This window comes from Bufo bufo, chromosome 3, assembly GCF_905171765.1.
Source record: "Bufo bufo chromosome 3, aBufBuf1.1, whole genome shotgun sequence".
Taxonomy (NCBI): Eukaryota; Metazoa; Chordata; class Amphibia; order Anura; family Bufonidae; genus Bufo; species Bufo bufo.
In genome coordinates, this window is record NC_053391.1 from 441488164 (window position 1) to 441514790 (window position 26627).

Below are 26627 nucleotides of genomic sequence, written 5' to 3' on the forward strand. Positions count from 1 at the left end.
ATTCTGCAAATAAGAGTGTGCCAAATTTCCTCCATAGCGATGTAAAAGACTGATCACAAGTTATCAAAACAAATATACTTTTTCATATTGGTTCTAAATAAAAAAAATTCTACATTTAATGGAATGATCATTTAACCTTTTGAAGACATGATAATATTCCGTTTTTGCATTTTCGTTTTCCACTCCCTGCCTGCCTGGAGCTATAACTTTTAAATTTTTCTGTTCACATAGATGTATGAGGGCTTGTTTTTTGCAGGATATGTTGCACTGTCCCCATTTAATATTGCATACAACGTGCTGGGAAGCTCGAAAAAAAATTCCAAATGGAGTGGAATTGGAAAAAGAACGTAACTGCCCCATAGTTTTATGGAGTTTTTTTTTATCACATTCCCTATGCAATAAAACTGACCTTTTCCCTTCATTCTTCAGGTCACTTTCACTACAGCTATATCACATTTATATAGTTTTTCCTTGTGTTTTAATGCAGAAAAAATTTTTTAATTTGGGAAAAAAACCTTATTCTTTGCATCGTCATATTCTGAACCCCATGACGTGTGAGGGCTCATTTTTTGTAGGACAATGTATTTTTTATTGTGAGTGACTTTTTGATCACTTTTTGTTCACTATGTTTTCATTGGTAATGCAACAAAAAAACTGCAAATCGGGCAATTTTTTCTGTTAAAGAGTTCACTGGATGGGATAAAATGTTTATATTTTAATAGTTTGCCATTTTGGGACATAGCAGTGCATATGATTTTTATTATTTTATTGTTTATTTTTATTATGGGGAAAGGGGTGATTTGAATTTTTATATATTTTTTTTTAAAACTTTCTTTTTTACTTTTTACCCGTGTCTTGAACTTGCAGTTTTTAGATTGCATTTCTTATATTCTGCTGTGATTTTACACAGCAGATTATTAGGAATTCAGTAGGGGTGTTCTGTCTTCATACACGTTCACACAGTGTGCAGTCTGACATTCAGCATAAACCATTCCTGTCTTCCAAATAAGAGGACTGTTCTTTGTAGTCTAACTTGTTTATTGGTAAAACAGGAATGTTGATTTGTAAAACTACAAGAATACAAATGTATGAGTATAAAGTATAGATTAGCATGTACTATAACATTTGTATTAACACTGAAGCAAATTGTAAAATGGCTGCCTATACATAAGATTACATGTCTATCTAACAGTAGTAACAACTCCCTGACTAACAGTCACAACTAGCTGAACAGCTCTGCAACACACAATATCCCTGAAATGAAGGTAGCTCTCTCACTAGATATGCTTTTACAAGGATGGTGGAGTTTAAGAAGGAGACATGCATATGACAGCTCTGATGATGTGTCCTGGAGACTGGAGGGTTCTCTTTCCCAGGATGCTTTGCACTCCCACAATGCTTTGCAGTCTTTGTAACAAGAAAACAAAGTGTAATACAACTTAACACCGCTAGATGGTGCTATAACCACACTAATCACTATAGAAATACCAAAACTGAGGCAGACGTGATATGTAATGATACTCTACTCTGCTGGGCAGAAAAAGAAGATTTATCAAAATGGTGTAAAGTAGAACTGGCTTATTTGCTCATAGCAACCAATCAGATTCCACCACTAATTTTCCAAAGGAGCTGTGAAAAATGAAAGGTGGAATCTGATAGGTTGGTATAGGCAACTAAATCAGTTCTAATTTACATCAGTTTGATAAATCTCCCCCTCACAGTCTTTTCCTATGGAGCCACCTGCACGCCTCCATAGGAACTACAGCTCTAATACCATGGCTTTCTTCAGAGAGACCCTGCTACACTGTTTCCCTGGGCCCCATGCACTGAAATGGGAGATAACGGCAGTGTGCCAGTCCTGTTTCCTGGCCACCTGGTGGTTGGCTGCTTAAACCTATCTTGCTTTAGTAACGGCAAGATGGGTCAACTCCTTTAAGAATGGCAGGCAAGCAATACAACTATTCTACACATCTGCAAGTAATACAGTTTAGGATGTGGCATTTGTGAAACTACAGAAACCTGATTCCCCAGCCTAGCAGCCCTCTCCAAACTTCTTACTGAAGGTCTGGTATTCATGAGGTGAGTTATTTATTTTTTTTATGAAAGTGCCTTTCATATGAGTTCACCTCCTTTCCAGCAAGATTAGAAAACACTGCTTCCAGCTACAGGGTATATAAGGAATTCCTTGTGCAGCAGAGGGACACAAGACCCCCTTTTCACTGACACGCACTTGAGAGGTAAGGTAATAAATAAGTTTGCTCATTTTTTCAGAAGCGAGAAACACATTAAGAAAACAAACACAAGCCTATTCCAGAACGGGTCGTCAGGATTTAAAATATTGCAAGTCAGTGAGCTATTTAACATGGCAGAACGTGCTAAGTCCATAAAGCAGGGTACAGAGCTGGCGCTATGATTTATTGCTTTTTCTTTCATACATTTTATGTCACCCATGGGTTGTTGTTTAGCGGAGGAAATAATATGAGCAAATTTGGAATTAAAAATTACCATTGACATTTGCTATTTTGTGATTAGTTATAGCAATTGTTGAACATTGGTAGAAATCTTAGTATTGTGACACTGTTGGTTTAATTGCTTTTATAATCTATAACGATGCAGTTGTATTGTTTGGTTATGTGCTGTGACTATTAGATAAGACTACCGAGGGCTACTGTGATTGAAGCAACATCACAAAATGTGATATTTAACTTTATGAGGATTTCCATAGAAAATGTTAAGGTCACAAGCTGACCGCCAGCCTGCATTCTCATGCCACAAATGTGGGAGAGCTGAGTTTATCTTGAAGCATAATGGGTAATATTTATCAATGCAGTTCCGCCATTTAACTGGTGCACAGAAAGGTTTAGTGAAGGTCAGAAGTTGCACCGTATTTATCGGTTGCTGTTCTTTATATTAGGGAATATGGCGCACTTAATCACAATGCTTTTAAAGTGTATACATCTAGCCATAGGAAAGATATGGAAATGATTACATGTGATGTAACAGAGCAGAATCAATGGGGGAAATTTATCATGAAGGGAATCCTTGAAGTCGGTTTTCCTTGAGTCTGCATTGGTGTATTTTGAGCCAGATTCATCAAACATTGCAGATTTTGGGGGCATTTATCATAATATTTATGCCATTATTGTTGCACACGCCATATTTGCACCACAATTTGCAACTTTTTGGGCTTCTGGCTACTTTTCTACAATGGCAAGGCAAGTAGGTGGAGCTTAGTAGGAGGGGCATGGTCTATCTCAGCCCGTCTGATTTACTATAACATAGGAACTGCCGTAGATCATCACTCAAGTCTATGCCAACCCCTAGGTTTCTGGCGGACAAAAGGCAGAAATGCACCTAATTTATTAAGAGGCATCTGCCTTTTACTAAATTAGGTGGACCTTACTCCAGCACAAGGAGATCAAAACTGGTGTATGGGAACACCAATCTTGATAAATATCCATGTTTTTTGCGACTTGAATGTTGCGGGCGCAGCAAACATGCCAGTCTCGCTGCAAACCTATTTGTTTCTATGGGATCACCGCTACTTTGAAATGCCTCTGCAGTCCTGGAAGTGCCCAGTGTCACCATGTAGCCCTACCCTTACACAGACTGCCCATTTACTCCAGTGGGCATTGACTTGTTTTCACAGTGGTGGTGCTGCTGTAGGGGAACTGAACACAGATTAAAGCTGATTGCTGGTGGGGACCACAACAAAAAGAGAATGTAAAATCTGCATTTATTTTTATGCACTTTTTCTTGGACTCCAATTGAATAGGTCAGCAATAAATAAAAATTCTCAATTTGCCCCGTCTTTCAAGTTGTATTAAATTTTTGGCTTAGTTTTCCAGACTTCTAATGACAAATCTATCATGCACTCATACCTCCATTGCTCCCTTTAGGGCTCATGAATGTGACCATATTGGGGTTTTGTACAAATAAATCTTCTGTACAAAGCCATTGTACAACCTCGATAGCACTATAAGGGGCCATACTGTACTTTCTCATGCCTCTCTTTTTTTTTATTATAAAGATTATAGCTTTTCAGTCAGATTTTCTATGAATCCAAAAATTGTGGTATTCTCCTTCAGAGCCATATTATGGAGGCACCACATGACGGCACATAGGACAGTGGAGCAGGGCTCTTTGTGCCTCCAACAAGTTGTGTACCCATGCTCTGTTTTGTACATAACACCTTAGGATGCTTTGGTATGCAGGTTTGCCATTCAAGGATAGGCAAAGCTACAGTAGGTAAACACGGTGGCTTTCATAATGGAATAAAGACCACGCTTTCCAAGAGCAGGAATAACTTACAGATGGCTCAATAGAATTATTAGCAACTGAAATTTTACTGATTTTAAAAGCCATTCATAATGTATTGTCAAGACTGACTACTTTATACATTCTTCCCGTACAAGATCACAGACAACACCTGCTGTAACTGTGATGGATTCATGAGGCAAAGTGAAGAAATAAAAATGCATACCTAGGGGCAAGGAAATAACTTCAAGAAATTGTAAGGCACTCAGAAATGAAATCATACTAAGTTTATTTCCTGAAAATATTGGATGGAAGAAACCACATGTAATATACTGTATATACCCTTTAAGCTGCAGTGATATAAAAAAAAGGTGAAAATGATTGTCTTTGTAACTTTTAATGTTCCATGTGATACAATTCTCCATGATATTGTCACATTAAGAAGAATGCATCAATCCTTTCCTCAGGGTAGAGAGCACTTCATAAGTGAGGGATATGGTGATTTGTCTTACTGGTACAGCTTCTTACTGGTTCTACTTTAATCTGCCCTATGGGGGGCAAGTATCAGTCAAGTTGGGTCAAGTCCTTCATATACACACCTCCATACTAACTTCTTTAACAGGGTTTTTCCAGGATTATTATCCAGTGCTGTTTTTTGCACTGGTGTGTTTGCTGTGGGTTGTGGTTATGACCCTGTTCACTTTCATTACTTGTTATTTTTGGTCATGCAACATCTGTAGTTTCTTAAGTCACAGATAGCCCCAGCCTTACTTTGAAATCCTGCTCCAAAGAATAACCTATATATCAGATGATCAGCTCTCAGATAGGGCAGCAGAAATCACCTGACAGGTTCTGTTTAAGCTTTTTTACAATAAAACAGGAAACTAACTTTAAAGGGAACCTCCGAAACACCCCCAAACTAGAGTAAGAGGTGGATAGTGTAAGTGATGCTTATGTAATTTCTATCCTTATAGCCAGCTGTAAGATGCATCGAGAGGACTCCTCTTTGAGTCCTCTCCATTAGGTGAATGAGCACCGGAGTCCTCTCAATGCATTTTACTGCTGGGAGTCAGAATGCAAGCGAATATGAAGATAAAAATTACATAACCAGACTCGACGTCACTTACGCTATACAATGCTTTCTCTATTTTGGAGCGTGTTTCAGAGCTGACAGATTCCTTTTAAGGAGATTAAACCACCACTAAAATCATCTGTTTCAATATTATGTATAAAAAGAAGTGATAACACTGTGCATGCCATAAGTATGTCTGGGCGGTGCCAGTATGGTGAATTGCCATGCATTCCTGGCTGTAATCACACCCATGATTCCTTGATTGATGTCCTATGGCCATTAGTGTTGAGTAAATCGAAGCATCTGAAGTGGAATTCAATCTGAAGTTTAGGAACAATTTGATTTGCCATGAAGCTGAATTTGCTTGTGGTAAAGAATCATTTTTCCTAAAATGGTGGCTAGAGTTGTTGGAAAGAAAAATAAATACTCACATTATTCGCTTGCTTGCACAAAGGCAGCCCGCTCCTCTCTTGAGTGGAAAAGACCTGCCGAAAGACCTGCGCTGACTGTAATGACGTCGCCGCACTCTGCCAGCGTGATAACGTCATTACACTCGGCGCAGGTCCTTCGGCAGGTCTTTTTCAATTAAAAGAGGAGCGGACTGCCTGTGCGTGAGCAAGTGGATGAGTTTTTTTTTTAAAAATCAGAAGGCCATATTTGACTAGCGTATTACGTTCTATTGATTGATAGGCTGAATAGGGTTTTAACATAGCGATTTGTGCTGAATTAATTCGTAATGAATCAAATTTCTTGTCAAATTTCGGCAAAGCTGCCGAATCGAATGTTTCAAAACTTTGCTAATTTCTAATGGCCATAATGCCTCATTACAAGACAGTTCCAGCGGCATCTGTAAATGGGGGAGTACTGGCCTCAGCGTTATCTGCCCATTACACATGATGCTGAAGAGTAATTTTAGAGAGGTAAAACCTAGCAGCATAACAACATGGAGTGGGTTATTCTAAGTTCTAGTGACCGAAAAATCTGTTCAGGAGTTTGCTGATCACAGAGCTGTCATTAGCTGTCATCGCCCAGTGCAGGGTAAGGCTTGTTTCACTCTGCCGGCAAACTGTTCCAGCAGTCTGTTACTGCATAGAATGCCAGGAATTGGCCGGATAAAAACCTCTCCGTAGCGGTATTTGGCAGATTCTCTGCATATTTGCCGAATCACCACCAGACCCCATTATAGTTAATGGGGCCGGATGGCATTCCGGTTGGGTCCAGAAATGCCAGATGCGGCAGGCTCCCCGTGACCAGAACAGCATGCCGGATCGGCAAACGCAATTGTGAAACAAGCTTGAATGTAGTATTATAAGTAGGCTATTTAAATGAATGCCCAACCTTGTAATCCACAGACAAGCTGGGTCATCCAGATCGAAAGCCAATCTTTGTGAGTGGCCTTCTACTCTGGTTTATACAGGGATCCTGCTTCTATGAATCCCATATACCGTAATGGGGCATATGGAAAGCAACAGTCTTTATATGACCCCCTTTAAGTAATAATGAGCTTGAGCTAAAAAATGTTGGTGAATATTAAATTAACTCTTTTTTTAATTTTCTATGCTCCAATTCTAGTAAAATGATTCCAGGGAGGTCAGTGGTTATATGAATAAATAGGATTATCCTGCAATAAAGTTAAAAATGGGAAATGGAAAACAAAAGTCTAATTTTCCTAGAAAGACATGTTAATGAATGAATTGCATCTACTCATCCCAACCAGATCTTTAATTTTTACACATCTGACAGACATTAGAAAGCGTATGTTGAGCAGTCTAGTACATCTCCTGCCAGGCTTGCATGTCTCGGCAGGAATACTTAGCACAAAGCTGTTACATAGGCCCAGAATGACACACACATGAAAATATGCCATGAAGGTGAACTCACTAAATTGTTCTGTCTGTCAGTAAAACAAACCATATACTATTGGCTTGCTGGGATATAAAGGAGAATTGGTTGAGAAAAATATAAAGGAAAACAATGTAGCTTCTATTAGAATGAACATACAGTACTATGTGGATTTTTTTTTAAAGAGCTGATAACATGCTAAGTAGTGATGATCAAGCATGCTCGGCCGAACACCTGTTCGGCTCAAGCATCTCGATGCTCGGCACAATAGCGGTATTCGGCCAAATACTGCATGTGCTCGAGCGCAATGCTCAAGTCTCCTATCCGCACGTTTCTTGGCTGCTACGCTGATTCTTAGTCAGGGAGAGCTGTGCTGAGGAAAGGACAGATAGTGTAGGGAGTGAAATAGGAATAATTTTATTAGAATTTTTTTTTCAGAAACCCAAAAGTCATTTTAAGGACTATTGTTGAGTGTGGCAGCAGCAATATATATTTTTAGTGCAACCTGCGCTAAATTGCTAAAACTTAACAGACCCAAAAGTCCTTTTAAGGACTACTGTGTGTGGCAGCAGCAATATCTTTTTTTAGCGCAAACTGCACTAAATAGCTAAAACTTTACAGACCCAAAAGTCCTTCTAAGGGCTATTGTGTGTGGCAGCAATATCTATTTTTAGCGCATCCTGTGCTAAATAGCATACAATAGTTAGGCCGCTGCAGACAGCGACATTAGCTGCGCCACATCTCCAGTGTAAAGTGTGCGCATCCAAAAAATATCTGCGACATCCAGTGTACTTTTTCTGTAGACGGTGTCTGCTGCGGACAGTGAAATTAGGTGCACCACATCTCTAGTGTAAAGTGTGCGCATCCAAAAAATATCTGTGACATCCAGTGTCCTTTTTCCGTAGACGGTGTCCACTGCAGACAGTGAGATTAGCTCTGCCACATCTCCAGTGCAAAGTGTGCACATCCCAAAAATATCTGTGACATCCAGTGTACTTTTTCCGTAGGCGGTGTCCGCTGCGGACAGTGACATTACCTGCGCCACAACTCCAGTGTAAAGTGTGCTCATCCGAAAAATATGTGATATCCAGTGTACTTTTTCCATAGACGGTGTCCGCTGTGGACAGTGACATTAGCTACGCCAGATCTCCAGTGTAACGTGTATGCATCCCAAAAATATGTGACATCCAGTGTACTTTTTCCGTAGACGGTGTCCGCTGCGGACAGTGACATTAGCTGCGCCACATCCCCAGTGTAAAGTGTGCGCATCCAAAAGATATCTGTGACATAAAGTGTACTTTTTCAATAGACGGTGTCCGCTTCTGACAGTGACATAACCAGTGCCACATCTGCAGTGTAATGTGTGCGCTGAAAAAATGTATCTGTGACATACAGTGTACTTTTTCCGTGGAGGGTGTCTGCTGCGGACAGTGATATTACCAGAGCCACATCTGCAGTGTAACGTGTGCATTTAATTTTTTTTATCTGTGACATACAGTGTACTTTGTCAATAGACGGTGTCCGCTTCTGACAGTGACATTACCAGGGCCACATCTAAAGTGTAACGTGTGCGTTTCAAAAATGTATCTGACATACAGTGTACTTTTTTGCATAGATGCTGCGGACAGTGACATTACAGGTGGTACCTCTCCTGTATAACGTTTCCTCATCCAAATACTGTACCTGTGACATTCCCTGTAATTTTTCATTAGCCGCTGGTGACAGCATTGACATTATCTGCGGGATATCCCCTGTGTGACGTTTCCACATCCCAAATACCTTTTTAAATTTGTTTGCGCATACCCTTCCAAATCCAACGCTACTGTACGTGTGACAGACTTTCAATCATATATAACATTTAATATAAAGAAGGTCGAGCAGTAAGGGACGGGGTAGTATCCGTGATGCCGATGGTGCACGCAGAGGCCGTGGCCCTGGGCGCAGTGAAACAAGAAAAACTATCATCCATGATACCTAGCTTCATGTCCCAGTTTGCAGGGAGACACAGGACACCACTCTTGACGTCAGACCAGTGCGACCAGGTGGTTGGTTGGATTGCAGCAGATAATGCTTCCAGTCGGTTAAGTACCACCCTGTCTTCCACCAAGTCCAGTCTCAGTAGCCAAGAGTCTGCTCAACCCAATCCTCACCCTGATCCTCCTTCCTCCCACCATGGAGAGTCTGGGCAAAGAAGTGATCCCACACTAGGATATTCCGAGGAGCTCTTTTCAGCGCCATTCCTTGTTTTGGTCCTCTTGCCAAGCATGCTTGAAGAGGGACAGATTTTGTGTCCTGATTCCCAAATTCTTGAACATGCACAATCACAAGAAGATGATGGTGGGGAACGGCAATTACTGTTTAATGAGGTGGATGATAATAAGACACAGTTGCCAATAACTCAACGGCAATTACTGTCTCAAGAGGTTGATGAAGAGGATGAGACACAGTTGTCAATCACTGAGGTAGTGGTTAGGTCAACAAGTCAGGAGGATGAGCAGAGTGAGGAAGTGGAAGAGGAGGTGGTGGACGATGAAGTCACTGACCCAACCTGGGAAGGTGGAAAGCCGAGCGAGGACAGCAGTACAGAGGGGGAGGCATCTGCTGCACCGCAACAGGCTGGAAAAGAAAGTGTGGTGGCAAAAGGGAGAAGGCGGGCCAAACCAAACAGGCCCGCAACCTTTCCCTGGAGTACACCCTTGCAGAAATCTCCCTTGCCAAGGGGTAGGTGTTCCGCAGTCTGGCGCTTATTTGAGGAAAGTGCGGACGACAAAAGAATTGTAATTTGCAACCTGTGCCATACAAAAATGAGCAGGGGCGTGAATACTATCAACCTCACCACCACCAACATGATCCGCCACATGGCATCAAAGCACCGTAATAGGTTGGCCAAACGACTGGGTCCACAATCTGTGTCTGCGGGTCACACCACTGCCTCATCTTCCCCTCTGTTATGTGCTGGCCAATCCCCTGACCAAGACGCAGGCCCGGATGCCACCCCCCATACACCTGGACCTTTGCAAGCATCATCAGCGACCACATCCACTTCCTTGTCCCAGCGCAGCATCCAAACGTCATTACCCCAGTCATTTGAACGCAATCGCAAATACCCAGCCATCCACCCACAGGCCATAGCACTAAATGCGCAGCTTTCCAAATTACTGGCCCTGGAAATGTTGCCATTTACCATAGGTTTGTTGACACTGAGGCCTTCTGCAGCCGGATGTCAAAGGCCATCCCTCGTTACGCAGTCCCCAGCTGCCACTATTTTTCAAGGTGTGCCGTGCCAGCCTTACACCAACATGTGTCCCTTAACATCACACGTGTCCTGACCAACGCAGTTACTGGGAAGGTCCACTTAATCACGGACACATGGACAAGTGCTTTCAGCCAGGGACGATACATTTCCCTGACGTCACACTGGGTGAATGTTGTTCGAGGCTGGGAACGAGTCATACCCTGGGATGGCACAGGTGCTACCGATGCCAAGGATTGCGGGCCCTATGTTGATAAGGGTTTCCACCAGCACCTACGTCAGTGGCTCCAACCCCCACTTCTCCTCCTCTGCCTCCTCCTCCACTTCCACCTCCGAATTATGCCCGTGCAGCACCAGTAGTCATCAGTCGGTAGCTGGAAGCAGTGTAGCACTGCAGTGGGGAAATGGCAACCCGCCGTACTGTAGCTGATATGCTTAGGGGACAAACAGCACACTGCCGCAGAGCTGTGGCAGGGGATAAGTGAACAGACAAAGCTGTGGCTCTTGCCACTCAACCTAGAACCAGGCATGGTTGTGTCTAATAATGGCCGTACCTTGGTGGTGGCTTTCGAGCTCGGCAAGCTCAGACACATCCCATGCCTAGCCCACGTGTTCAACCTTGTGGTTCAGCGGTTTCTCAAAACCTACCCCAATTTGCTTGAGCTACTGGTGAAGGTGCGCCGTGTGTGTGCACATTTCCGGAAGTCATCAACAGCTTCAGACGGTCTGTTAACACTGCAGCAGCGCTTGAAATTTTCAGTTCACCGGCTGTTGTGCGACGTGAGCACATGCTGTAACTCGACATTCCACATGTTGGCCAGGCTTTGTGAGCAGCAAAGGGCAGTAGTGGAATACCAGCTGCAACATGGTCGTCACCTTTCCAGTCAGCTTCCGCTATTCACAAGCCAGGAGTGGGCATGGATGTCTGACCTCTGTGAGATTTTAAGAAACTTTGAGGAATCAACACAGATGGTGAGCGGCGATAACGCTATTATCAGCGTAACCATCCCACTTCTGTGTCTACTCTAATGCTCGCTGCTCACAATTAAGTACGATGCTTTGCATGTGGAAGAGGTGGAAATGGGGGAAGATATTACACAGTGTGATAGCCAGACCACCCTCAGTTCATCTTCTCAGCACCAATTGGACGATGAGGAGGAGGAGCAGGAGACGGTTGCCTCCGCTACAGAGGGTAGTACCCATGGAAGTTTAATTGAATCTGTTCAGAGTGGGTGGGCAGAAGAGGAGGAAGAGGATGAGGAGATTGAGAGTGATCCTCCTGATGATGACAGCGAAGTCTTGCCTGTTGGTACTCTGGCACACATGGCTGTCTATCCCGCGACCCGCACGTTATACGCATTTTAGACAACACGGATTACTGGTTGTCCACCCTTCTCGACCCCCGCTACAAAGAGAACTTCTCATCTCTCGTGGAGAGGACGAGCAAAACGGTGCAATGCCAAAAGATCCTTGTTGAAAAATTGCTCCAAAAATTTCCATCTGACAAGGCTGGCGGCAGAGTCCGTAGTTCCTTGGCCAACCAAGGAGGGGAGACAAGGGGAACACACAGCAGTTCCAACGGAGGCAGGGCAACACTCTCCAAAGCCTGGGACAGTTTCATGACCCCCAGCACCCTCACCCTTATGTGCTGCCTAGTGTCACAAGGAGGGAAATTTTTTGGAAGATGGTGAAGAAGTACATAGCAGACCGTGTCAGCGTCCTCAATTATCCCTCAGTGCCTTACAACTACTGGGTGTCCAAGCTGGACACGTGACACGAACTGGCGCTCTACGACTTGGAGGTGCTGGCCCGCCCTGCCGCCAGCGTTTTGTCTGAGCGAGTATTTAGTGCTGCTGGTGGCATTATAACAGATAAGCGTATCCGCCTGTCAACTGAAAATGCTGACAGGTTGACTCTTATAAAAATCGACAAGGCCTGGATTGATCATGACTTCTCGATTCCACCAGAGGAAAGCTGATGAACATAAAGACACTTTAAATGTGTTGTTTATAATGTACTGAATACACTGTATTCCCATGCATCCCTTCCACCACAAACAAGGGTATATGATTGACTCTTCCTTTTCTCATCCTCCTTCTCCTCTTCCATCATATCAACATGCTTATTCGTCGCATATAATGCAGCTCACCAGCTGGCCTTCACCTACAATCTTTTACAGGGTCAGCTCACCTGAAGGTCCTCGCATATAATTTTTTTAGAGGTTCAGCTCACCAGCAGGCCCACGCCTACAATGCTTTACAGAGTCAGCTCACCAGTGGGCCCTTGCATATAATCTTTTACAGGGTCAGCTTACCAGTAGGCCCGCACCTAAAATATTTTACAGGGTCAGCTCACCTGCAGGCCCTCACCTAACTATACCTAATAGGTAATTTGCGCGCATGCTAACTTGCTTGGATTTGGTAGCCGTAGCCGTTTCTCAGGCTCCCTCTCCGGAATCGAATCATGATTCCCCGTTACCCCTGGTCACCATGGTTTGCGCTGAAAATAACATCGAAAGTTGACAGGGCAGACATCCGAATGGATCATCTCCGTCATGGGGACGTGCGATCGGCCCCAGGTTATCTAGAGTGACCAAAGTGGGAGCAGGCTCTCGCCCATAATGTTTTAGATGGTGAGATCAGCAGGCCCTTGCTCCAAATGTTTTTGAGGGTCACCAGCAGGCTATCAATCATAATTTTTCAAGGCTGTGTATGATGCTCAAGGCTGTGTATGATGCTCTCCTTTATGTGTAACAAAGGGTTTATTGAAGTGCCGGTTCCTTGTAATTTCTGGCAGCCCATAGTGCATAGGCTTTATGAGTGTAGAAGTCCCACCACATGAACAATTGTACCACAATGTGGATTAGGCCCTCCTTTATGTGATATACAGGTTGTATCGGAGTGTTTCTTCCTTGTAATTTTTGGCAGCACTTGCACTTTATATACAAGTTAATATACAGGAAAGAATGTTTCCAAACAATTTTTCCTCTATTTTATCTTTGGTTTGGTGCGTATTATTGTCAGTCTGTAAAAGTGGCGTACTACTCGGACAACATCGTTCCCAGCAGCGACATGGGAGTCCAAGATGCATCCAGACATCCTCCCCATGCTGTTCCGGAACCATTTCAGTGGTGTTTCCATAAATTTCTGATCTTTTCCTATGAACCAGGCACCCTCCCCTCTTCAGAGCAGGGGGTGCCTGGTTTAATGCTTGGGTTTTCCCATTCACTTCTATTATACTCGGGTGCTCACTAGAGCACCCAAGCATGCCGAGGTGTTCGGCGAGAGCACCCGAGCACTTTGGTGCTTGATCAACACTAATGCTAAGTATTATGGTAGAATTGCAATGTTCATAATCCGAGACACTTATTAGATGTGAACTTTACAGTGTAATCTTTCTTACCGTAAATTCTTTTTCCTTTAGTCCAAAGCAGCAGCACCCATGGGGACTTCTAATCCTCCTGAAACATAGGACAGGAGATGTCAATTAATCAATTAATATTAGATCCTATATTACTCCCTAGCTTAGAACCTCCCACTGTGTAATTCTAAATAAACCTAAGAGAGACAATAAACCACTCCAGTCTGTTTTAAAAATTGTTTTATTGGGTGGGTAATTATGTGCTGCTGCTTGAGACTAAAGAAAAGAGAATTTCTTTTTGGCAGCATAAGGAAGGGGCTACCCTTTTTTATCTGACAGATTCTGCATGAGCGAGTCCAGGTCTGGTCCGTAGAGCCTATTCGGATGAAATTCCATTGCACAAAGTGTATTCTTTGAGTGGACATCTGCCCCCGAAGGTTTTATCTATAAAGATCTTCTACCCGCCGTAGATAGTGCCAGAGACCAGGCATCAAATCTGGCCTGCTGCACTGAGACATCACAGAGGAAATTGGAAGCCAGAGCAACCTTCTTAAAAGATAATATATCATCTCTTGGTACACCTCTATCTATGTCTTCCTCCATCTGGAGAAGCCATGCACGGAGGTTTTTAGAAACCGTATAAGAGCATAGAGCTGCCTTCGCTTGGCCTGAGGCTGAGAGGTAACTTCTGCGCAAAGCATTATCCAACCTTTTATCCATCGGATCCGCAAAATTAGACCCCTCCTCGCTAGGGACCAAACTGCGTCGAAATAATTTTGATATGTCAACATCTACTTTAGGGGTTCTCCCCACTGTTTTTCCTCTTCTTGCCCTGTCATACACATGTTTTTTAAACCTCTTTTTAAATATTGGTCCCTTATCTGGCGTCTTTCACTCATTGACCATAAGCCTCTTCACCATAGGGTCTACCTTAAAGGCTCTGGATTTTTTAGGGTATACTGTTCCCCCCCATTATCTCAGCCTGTAATATGGCCTCGGGCTCCAAGGATTTAAGTAACCTTGACATTTTCCGCAATGGAGATAAATTCAGTTCCTGATAACTATCTTCCGATTCAGAAGTCTATCTTGTCAATCTCGTCTATGACCTTGTCATGTAAGATTCCCTGGGGGATGAATATATATTTTCAGAAATAGCACCTGGCCTTAACGACATCTGAGAACTTTACTTGAACCCAGCCGTCAGCTCAGTCCAAACGCCAGTGGCAAGGGATCCTCTACCCGCTGAGCCATTGGGATCTTGGAACATCCTTTTTTTTTTTAAACTACACACACATCCCGTCCATATTGCTGAGCACTGACAGGGAGGACTCGGACTCTAATTCTATGGATCTGGATATTTTTCCTGCCTCTTATCCCTTTACAGAGACATGTAAGTCTATGGGTAAGTATACTGTACTAGTATTTTACTAGTATAATATAATATTATATACTACTTAGGTGGGTGCCATAATGGTCATGACACCCAAAGCGTTTGCCTCTGCTTTACCACGCATGACACAGAATGTAGGCTTTGTTCACATCCGCATTGGAGGTTCCATTAATTTAAAAAAAATGGTCAAAATTGTGCAACATGTTCCTTTACTTTGTCCACTAAAATGATAGGCTCCCTGAAGGAAACTCGACATACCCTAATATAGTTCTGTCGCTGTTTCCATTTTTCTATTCCATAAAAATGGAAAGAGCAACACAGATGAGGCCGTAGCCTGGAGGATTTCTTTTAAGAATTTAAAGATGCAGCCTCTCTAAATTCATGGGATGGATGGTAGACATATAGAGTAAAAAAATATTATTTCTGCATTTTGCGCACTCCTGCAACTTCATTTCCCCAAACTGACAATGATGACACGTTACTAGGACAATTACTGTCTGATAGAAAATGGTCAAACCACATGGTCACTTGTCATCATTAGAATGGATTTATACTGACTTAAGGTCGATTTATATTAGGGAATAATCAGGCACATTATCGGGAAGGAACGTTCCTGTGAACTCTAATTCCCGACAATCTGCCCTTCTAAAGGTGCAGCAGAAACAGTCGTTTGTGCAGACAAGTGAATTATCATCTCAGACCAGCAGATTGTGTGGTCTAAACTGCAATCTGCTGCCCAGAAACAGTGCAGCTGTATGAGGACGAGCGATAGCAATAGCGATCCCTCATCCTCATACTGTGGAGGTGATCGCTGCATGTAAATGAGAGGCTTTACCTCTACTGAGCGAGCAGCTGATGCTTCCATCCCAACAATGTGACGCTCCTTGATCTGCTTTATAGCACTGGGTTTGGTTGTCAGTTAGTAAAATAAAAATTGGGAGTAAATTACTACGCTAAATGTTCCAGAATTCTGGTTCAATTTGTGCCCAAAAAAAAAGAAACAAAACCAAAACTGCCATATAAGCCTTACACCACATTTATGATGTGCTTTTTGAGCCTCAGTAGATAAGGTCCTTGGCTTAGAGAAAAATTTACGTGACTTAAAATGTGACAACATGCATCAAAATTTTGGCACAAAGCCAACCAATCAGTGATGTCTAGCATGAGCCATGCTGATACATTTGGTGGATTAGACTACCTTGTTTATGTTTACTTTGTATAATATAATATAATATTGGTCACTTTGAAACGACTCTATGAGAGTAGAAAAAAAACTTTTTGTCAAAAACAGTGCCTTTCTTGCCCATAGGCTGTAATGCTATTTCATAGATGTGTCAGAATCGTATAGTATAATGACATTTTTAAGGATAATATAATTTTAAAAAAACTATACATTAAAGGGGTTCTGCAGTTTGTTTTAACTATCTATCCTCTGGCAGCGCTGCGGCCTTCTCACTGTTTACCACCGGCCCAGTGATGTCATGACTAGTATCAACTGGCCTGGGCGGGGCTAAGTTCCGTTCACTTGAATGGAGCTTAGCCCCGCCCAGGCCAGTTGATACTAGTCGTGACGTCACTGGGCCAGTGGTAAACAGTGAGAAGGCCGCAGCGCTGCTGGAGCGCCGCTGCCTTCTCAAACAGCTGATCGGCGGGGGTCCCGGGTGTCGGGCCCCCGCCGGCCAGATGCTGATGATCTATCCAGAGGATAGATCATCAATTTAAACAAACTGCAGAACCACTTTAATGATCTCATTCCAAAATGCTGAGATGTAATACATTTGTCATAAATGTGTCCATTTAATATATTTAATGTTCTGTTTAAATAAAAAAATTGCATCAAATAAAGTTTGGGAGATGTGTTTTGTTTCTAACCATAAATAATCAATTTTTATTGTTATTATTACGAGAAATCTATTGTATGTAGTTAGTTACTGCTTTCCATACTGTTTCTGTGTTCATATGATAAAACAGCACTGGATACAAGCTCTCATAGACACATTCCCCAGGGTTTATCTGTCTAAATGGGGTGGCAGAGTTTAGAAAAAGTAGAGCAGTTCACTTCCCAGCCAAATGTCTCCTATTTTGGTGCGTGTCTTGTTTTATAAATGGAATAAAATGTAATTTAGAATATGCTTACTGTCCCACGGCTATAACCACGAGTTTTGCTAGTTTAAGAAAAAACATTTCAAGATTTCTAAAGGGTCATAAAAAACAAATATTGGAATGTCTACAGGGCAGCACTGAAATGTAACTAGAAGAAAGCTACTACAAAAAAATCAAAAGCTAAAATTAAAAGTTGCTCAGTAAAGATGTGACAGTTCTGAGCAGGTTAATATTCAATGGTAATAAACCACTGAATGAGAGCAGATTAGCTGACATAGGCCTTTCCATTTAAGATGTAGCAGTGCTGGTGTGTTGGTTAGGAGAGGCCAACAGTAGCAGCGGAGAGACAAGGTAATGGGCGTCAATAGGCATTGTGGCCTGTGTCCGATTATACCACTCACCAACCTAAAGTTTTTACAAATATGAGTGGGAAATCAATTTTTATTTTTTACTCTGCTTAGTTACCAGGTTTCCTATAAATAATAATATTAAAATTCATCAGATGTCTGCCCAATTTCACATAAATAATATTTTAAGCTGCACATAGATCACTGCCATACCAATAAAAGAAACTATAATAAACAGCGATGTTCCAAAAACTGCCATTCAAATATTATCAACATTTAAGAATTATTCATGTGTTTCACTATAAGGTACCATGTACAGCACTGTATTATGGCCACATAACCACCATAATACACCACACAAAAGAATATATCACAATTTTCTGTTGGGTTCTATATATGCAACAGGCTGCCTCCAGGGGCGATTGAGTCCCAGTGTTTAGGAATGCTGAGTTTGTGTCACAATGATTCTTCCTGGATATTGTCGCGCCCCAGGGTTAGGCTTTATAGCAACAAAGGAGTTGTAGGTTGGTGGAGTAAGTAGAGTCCAGGCTTGGTAAAGTTTAATGGTTTTTACTTGAATAAACTTGCAATAAACTTGTGTTATCCAAATAATACTTGATCTTTCTCTTGGTTCCAGCCAGGGGCGTAGCTAGAAATGCATGGGCCCCATAGCAAAAAAAAATTATGGGCCCCCCCCCTGCCATCCACAGATCCCCCTCCCCTAAATAGTGCCATCCACAGATCCCCCTCCCCTAAATAGTGCCATCCACAGATCCCCCTCCCCTAAATAGTGCCATCCACAGATCCCCCTCCCCTAAACAGTGCCATCCACAGATCCCTCTCCCCTAAACAGTGCCGTCCACAGATCCCCCTCCCCTAAATAGTGCCATCCACAGATCCCCCTCCCCTAAATAGTGCCATCCACAGATCCCCCTCCCCTAAATAGTGCCAACCACAGATCCCTCTCCCCTAAACAGTGCCATCCACAGATCCCTCTCCCCTAAATAGTGCCATCCACAGATCCCCCTCCCCTAAATAGTGCCATCCACAGATCCCCCTCCCCTAAATAGTGCCATCCACAGATCCCTCTCCCCTAAACAGTGCCATCCACAGATCCCCCTCCCCTAAACAGTGCCATCCACAGATCCCCCTCCCCTAAATAGTGCCATCAACAGATCCCCCCTCCCCTAAACAGTGCCATCCACAGATCCCTCTCCCCTAAACAGTGCCATCCACAGTATCAGGTGCCTCCCCCCCCCCATGTGCCAGTCAGTATCAGGTGCCAACCCCCCCAGGTGCCAGTATCAGGTCAGGTACCAACTCCCCTCCCCCTCCCCCCATGTGCCAGTATCAAGTGCCCCCCGCTCCCCCCATGGCAGTAACAGTCGGGTATTAAAAAAAAAATAATAAACACTTTTACTTACCTCCATGTCAGCGATGCGATGCAGCCTCTTCCTGTGTCCCTCCCTGTATTGTGTCCCGCCCTGTATGTGCATATATGGAGTCAGTGCTTGTATTTCAGAAAAGGTTTCTGCTGGGATTTGAACCCACGACCCTCTGTATCAGAGGCATCTAACCACAAGACCATAAGAGCAGCCTTGCTGCTGACTGAGAAATTATGAGACTTCTACTGTTATAGCAGTTGCAATGCCTACTTTATGGTTGTGAGGGTAAATGCTTTGCCACTGATACACTCATACATTGGAGGTTGTGGGTTCGAATCCCAGACACATCAGGAGACTTTAGAATACAGTAAGATTAGATCACATTAGCAAGGGGGCCTGAACGTTAAGACTGCTGCTGTGAAGGGGCCCTGAACATTAAGACATCGATATTTAACTAACTTGAAAATAAACTGTCGGCCCCGAAGCAGCTGCTTGCCCGGTAGTTTCGCCACCTCCTGGCTGCCTGTGTGTAGTGTCTGTGTGTGTTAATAAAAAAAAATAAAAAAAAATATCAATGCGGTCGGACGAGGGCCCCATAGCCACTGCTATGGTTGCTATGGCGATCCCTACGCCACTGGTTCCAGCAGGTAAACTTGAATACTTTGCTTTATCTCTCTGCTGCTGTGCTATTCTTTGGCTTCAGTCTGATTTCTATCAGCTTCAATTACTGTTTCTTATGAGAGTGAGGTATCCTGTGACCCATTTTGCTGAGTAGGTCTGAGTAGGCCTTTAGCACCGTTTTCCCTCTAAGAGGTACTAAGTCCTTTTATATTTTAGGAATGGGCTGATCTCTGAGCTACTTTCCCAAAGCTCTTGCAGAAGTGAGGGGAAAACCTTACCGCACCATGCTGCTTCACTCTCTCGCCCCCACTCTCAAATCCCCTCTCAACTCCTCGCCAGCTTCCCGCAACCCTTCCCTTGGTAGGAAGCAGGACTAGCAAACTTTTGCCAAAAAGGGGGGAGAATGGAATGGCAAGTTCCATTCTGACTAAAGATCTCTCTGTCAGATACACTGCCACCTGCTCCACCGTGGTGATGTACCATGTGATTGGAGCATGAGATCTGACGTCACCAAAGGTCCTTTAGCCCACAACTCATCAGTAAACTCAACTCAAAGGTCCTTTAGCCCACAACTCAAGTAAAGAAGAGACCGGGAACTTCGAGATCAAGAGGAGAAGGTGAGTTAATGAGTTTATTTTTTTAAACCCCTCCAGCCCTATTGTACTATGCATTCTGTATTCAGAATGCAAATATTTTCCCTTATAACCATGTTATAAGGGAAAGTAATACAGTTTATAGACTGTCACCTAGCAACCATGCGTGAAAATGCTTGCGGATGCTTGCGATTTTCACGCAACCCCATTCACTTCTATGGGGCCTGCGTTGCGTGAAAAACGCAGAATATAGAGCATGCTGCGATTTTCACGCAACGCATAAGTGATGCGTGAAAATCATCGCTCATCTGAACAGCCCCATAGAAATGAATCGGTCCAGATTCAGTGCGGGTGCAATGCGTTCACCTACCGCATTGCACCCGCGCGGAAATCTCGCCCGTATGAACGCAGCCTTAGAGGCTGGAAAAAGTAAATTTGAGCATAACGAAGAGCTGGAAGACCAATTAACACTAATTAGGTCAATTGGCAACATGATTGGGTATAAAAAGAGCTTCTCAGAGTGGCAGTGTCTCTCAGAAGCCAAGATGGGTAGAGGATCACCAATTCCCACAATGTTGCACAGAAAGATAGTGGAGCAATATCAGAAAGGTGTTACCCAGCGAAAAATTGCAAAAACTTTGCATCTATCATCATCAACTGTGCATAACATCATCCGAAGATTCAGAGAATCTGGAACAATCTCTGTGCGTAAGGGTCAAGGCCGTAAAACCATACTGGATGCCCGTGATCTCCGGGCCCTTAAACGACACTGCACCACAAACAGGAATGCTACTGTAAAGGAAATCACAGAATGGGCTCAGGAATACTTCCAGAAACCATTGTCAGTGAACACAATCCACCGTGCCATCCGCCGTTGCCAGCTGAAACTCTACAGTGCAAAGAAGAAGCCATTTGTAAGCAAGATCCACAAGCTCAGGCATTTTCACTGGGCCAGGGATCATTTAAAATGGAGTGTGGCAAAATGGAAGACTGTTCTGTGGTCAGACGAGTCACGATTCGAAGTTCTTTTTGGAAATCTGGGACGCCATGTCATCCGGACCAAAGAGGACAAGGACAACCCAAGTTGTTATCAACGCTCAGTTCAGAAGCCTGCATCTCTGATGGTATGGGGTTGCATGAGTGCGTGTGGCATGGGCAGCTTGCATGTCTGGAAAGGCACCATCAATGCAGAAAAATATATTCAGGTTCTAGAACAACAAATGCTCCCATCCAGACGTCATCTCTTTCAGGGAAGACCCTGCATTTTTCAACAAGATAATGCCAGACCACATTCTGCATCAATCACAACATCATGGCTGCGTAGGAGAAGGATCCGGGTACTGAAATGGCCAGTCTGCAGTCCAGATCTTTCACCTATAGAGAACATTTGGCGCATCATAAAGAGGAAGGTGCAACAAAGAAGGCCCAAGACGATTGAACAGTTAGAGGCCTGTATTAGACAAGGATGGGAGAGCATTCCTATTTCTAAACTTGAGAAACTGGTCTCCTCGGTCCCCAGACGTCTGTTGAGTGTTGTAAGAAGAAGGGGAGATGCCACACAGTGGTGAAAATGGCCTTGTCCCAACTTTTTTGGGATTTGTTGACACCATGAAATTCTGATTCAACATATTTTCCCCTTAAAATGGTACATTTTCTCAGTTTAAACTTTTGTTCCGTGATTTATGTTCTATTCTGAATAAAATATTAGAAGTTGGCACCCCCACATCATTGCATTCAGTTTTTATTCACGATTTGTATAGTGTCCCAACTTTTTTGGTTTGTATATTGCGATGGAAAAATTAATCAAACCAGCAAAGGAGGCAATATGGACAATCACAATACATTAGTAAGTGCCTTGTATTAGCTTTCTCTACATGATAAATGCCATTTGCTGAAGTGAGACAAACCCTTTAATACAGTTGTGTGTGTAGTACCCCAAAGCAGGCACTATCATTCCAACACCCTGCTACTGTCTCTAATGGCTGACTAAGAATGTCATCTGTGCATTTATTCCAGGTCCTCTTATACTGTGCCTTAATAGTATGGCTATTTAACATATGTATTGTTATTACAATTAATGTACCTGCTTCACCAGCAGGTGCCAGTGTTTCTGGCAGAGACAGATCTTTAGATAGAACTTACCATTCCATTCTTCCCACTTTTGGACAGAAGTGGGCTAGTTCTACTTCCTACCAAGGAAGCGGTTGCAGAATGCTACAGTTAGTCAAGAGTCTAGAGTCGATAGTGGAGCTAGAAAGAGAAGAGCCATATCACAGTGAGGGGAATGGTCCCCCTCCAGCACCAGGAGTATTCCAGGAAAAGCAGCTTGCAAAGCACCCTGACTCCTTACAGTTTACAGACAGAATATTATGAGGGTGTCAACAGCCAAACGCACCCCACTCAAAGTCACCAGAACTGTCAGAAAGTCCTGCTACTAGACCAAAGCCAGAGTCTAGCACAGCAGAGAAAGATAAAGCAAGGTATCCAAGTTTTCCCGCCAGTTTACCCCAAAACTTGCTGGAGCCAAGAGAAAGATCAAATATTATCTGGATACAAGTTTATTAAAATAAAGTCTGGACTCTTACTCCACCAACTATCACACAAAACTAATAGGGCTGCATCAACATTCGGCATTCCTAAAAACCTGGGACACGATTGGCCCAGGGGGGCGACGCGTTGCAAATTTGGCATCCCAAACAAGATATTTACTTCTGTGCCTTACTACTGTAAAAACCCCTACAAGTTGCTTTATTGCATTTTATTACTGCTGAAGAGTGTGAATCTGCATCATTTGCAGCACTGTGGCAAAATAGGGGTTAATCAGCCATCTTGGATTTTTGCCTCATGTATTAAAAGGAAAGACATCTACCCAGCAGAAGGGAGAGAACCAAACAGCTTGGAGAAGGGAAAACACAGTTCCAGCTTCACTGGATCCATGTAGTAGAACAGAGTCATGGGTCACTGCAGTGTCATTTAAGTCTTAGTGAGAACCCATAGGGCAAGTAGAGTTCCCACTTAACCTGAGAAGGGGGAAAAAAGGATGGGCGTCAATGGGCGCAACTAGGAGTAGTTATTCCTAAGCAGAGTCCTGACAATCCTTGCTCTTCTGGGCAAGAGATGAAACGGGGCAACAAAAACAGAAAAGGCCAATAATTCTCTCAACCTTCAGAAGCAGTCCACATTGTGGCTCCAGTAGTCCAATGGATGGTTTTCCTCACAGCATGAGGTCACTTACAGGAGGGGATGGAAGTCTTCCTCCTGGGTTCCATACTTGAGGGCATAAAAGTCCTTCTTTAAGCTGGCGACATCCTCATCATTGTTACTGATAGCTCTGGTGCCCTCTGCAGCTGCAACTCCAGCAGAAGCTTCATCTGTGATTCCCTGGTGACCTCCAGGGGTGTAAGTTTTAACTGAGGGATCACCCTCTTCTGAACGATCCTCTGTAAGCCTTGGCCTTTTCCTGGTAGGTGACAGATTCTCCGGACAGCAGTAAAGAATAGACCCTTGGTCTTTCATAGCAAGGAGCTCCGGATTCAATGGAGGTTCCGGAGTGCATGGGGCAGTATCAGTGGACTCCTCATTTTTACTCATTTTTTGCAGGCTCAGGCTGTATGGTAGGCCAGGAGGTTTCTGTAGTGGCAGTGATAATGGCCACAGACTGGCTCTTTTCCAGGCCAGCTACTGCAGTAGTCAGAGGCAACAGTGGTAGACTTCACCTGGCAGATGGCCTGCTGCTCCTTATTGGACGGACTGGAAGTCTTCTTAGCTGTCATGGCTGAAGTTCAAAGTCCCTAGTGGTAATGACAATGGCCATAGGTCAGTTCTTCTCCGATCCTGTTATGGCTGTAGTTAGAGGCACTGGTGGTGGTGGGTCACTACAGTCCAGATGGGGACAGTCCTCATTGTCAGATATAGCTTTAGATGTGTTCTCCCAACTAGATAGGCCAGCTTAAACAATAATTAGATGCACGTTGCTATGGGTAATGGCAGCAGAATTGGTGCATGGCCCCTGTAAGAGTCGCTGCGACTGCTCAATTTTGGGGAGTATGGCGGACAAGTTATGGCCTTAAACTGTCTCTAGCAAGGTTAGTTTCCCCAGCAGTACTCACTCAGACCTCTGGATATGCATGAAGCAAAAATACACCTAGGCTGGAAATATTATGAAGTGAAGAATGACAGGTATTTATTGGAAAAGCCATTACTGAGAATAAATAGGCCATTTTACGATACATATAGTAGGTATACTAATGTAACGGACTTATAGTAACAAAGGATAAAATGGCATCAAGACAACATAGGAAACATTTTGCTATTCATTATGGGGCCTCCTGTCTTCTATGTACAGTATGCCCCTGATTACTTGCAATTTCTAAATTACGTTTCTCCTTGTGTCACTAAGTGCATAGAAAACAAACTATCGATGTCAAAATGTATGGTGCCATATGAGCAATAAAACAATATAAAGTATAAAGAAAAAACGACAACCACTTAAATATGGTGCAAAATGGCCGCGGTCCTTTATTAAGGGTTACATAAAATATTAATCATGAAATCATCAATAAATAATCATTTAATAAATTAATAAATAACCAATAAACCATCAGTAATGTCCAGAATTGTCCGCCCAGCAAAGCTGGGTGACTAACCCCCCTCTAATTCCGGACCGCGATTTGTAAATGGGGGAGGGTGGGCGGGGCGACGTCTTCTCTCTTCCAGGTTCGGCGACGGACAAGGCTCCAGACCCGCCGAACACCTCCTTAAATACTTGAATTTCCAGCTTCAGGTGTTAAATCAGCCTATCAGAAAGAGGCAGAAAACAGGTACCCCAGTAACAGGTAGGCAACGATGAACAAATTGCTCTTCCTTAAATCACCTCAGATTAGCTGAAAAATAAATGGCAGAAAACAAGCACAAAAAGGGGAGAAAAGGGAGGGAAAAAGGGACAGAACTACTACTCCCAATATGCTCAATGACACCATGGTGGGACTCCGGCATACGCCTTTGTGCCCACGGTCATGATATTATAAATACACATATATAGAAAGACAAATGACAGCACTAAAAATGCCAACCTTTGCTGATCTTAGACACCCACCCCCAACAATGATCTCTGCTTCAGTATTTTAAAAGGGATACTGGGAATCTGAGCCTCTACAATAGTTTATATATATAAAAGATTAGAAGTGCACACTTATAAATCAGAAATGACCTTCTGAAAAGATTCACTATGTTGAACCAGAAGTATGAAGATGTTTATCTCATTTCCCTTAACTTTAAAGCGGCCTAACACATTGGATTAAAGTCCGCAGTTGGTGGTCGCCTGTGCACTGTGAATCTGCATTGCTTGGCAAGCAGTGGCAGATGGAGTGTACAGGCGCCGTGTTTGATGCCATTTGTGCAGGCGCGAGAACTCTGCTCTAGACGTGATGTCTAGCACTGTCAATCTAAGGGAAGGAGGGTGTGTTTTAGCTCTAGAGGTGTGTGTACTCAGCAACAGGGGCATCACTGTAGAGGTGCTCAAGCTGCTACAGTCCGCCTCTTGGTGCTCCAAATCCTTATTTGCATAATAATAAAAGTACAAATTTCTACAGAATGCTGTCACCCACAGTGGCAAGACAGGTATAATTTTAAACAACATAATCAACCCTACCAAGCTATATGCCTGGTTTAATAGGGTTGATCATGGTGCGAGTTTGCAGAGTTTATTATCAGAGTAGTGTAAATAGGAACCTTTATTCTGCCAGGTTCTGCTCTTGCCAATTCTCAGGAGGTGGTGCTTCACTGAGAAGTGCTCTCTGTGTTGAGCTGCTTCAGAGCCCCTTTCCTTCGCTCAGCTGTAGAATCCAACCAGTAGAGCACTAAAGTTGTCACACATAGCAAACGGGAGTGACAGTAAACCAGCTCAATCCTGAGGGTACTGCATATTAAAGCTCCATCTCCATTGCACTTGCAGGAGCAGAACCTGGCAGAATAAAAGCCCAATTTTTCAAGCTGCTCATTACATGAGAGACCTTCCATCCCAGTTGCCTGTGTTCGAACTCATTCTAGCTCTCCTTTATCCTTTTCATAATGTGGCAGCTAAAACTGAATAACATAATCGAAATGTGATCTCACAAGATACTTATAGTGGAGGTAAAATTACATTGAAATCACAGTAGCTATCTCTGGGACAAGTGATCCAATATTGAGTGGTTGATTGCTGAGACCCCCAGTCCTCAGTCCTATTCATACTGGAAACACATGCAGCCTCTTCCCGTAAAAATAAGGGGAATCACTGAAACTAGTGATTGAAAGTATGAAGACGGCCCAATCTTGGATCAACAGGTCATTAGGCACTAAGGAGTGGGAACCTTGTTAAAGCACTCTGTACATGCTTTTGTTACATTATTATGCTTACTTGATGA

At 43.3% G+C, this 26627-nt stretch overlaps 1 protein-coding gene across 1 annotated transcript in view; it reads left to right on the forward strand.

Annotated features, from left to right (window-relative positions):
* Window positions 1–2173: 2173 nt before the first annotated feature.
* The window catches only part of ECRG4 (ECRG4 augurin precursor), a 75248-nt gene continuing 50794 nt past the window's right edge, over window positions 2174–26627 (forward strand). The window contains exon 1 of the mRNA XM_040425053.1: window positions 2174–2237. The gene's annotated coding sequence lies outside the window, so the exon portion shown is untranslated. The remainder of the gene's footprint in view (window positions 2238–26627) is intronic.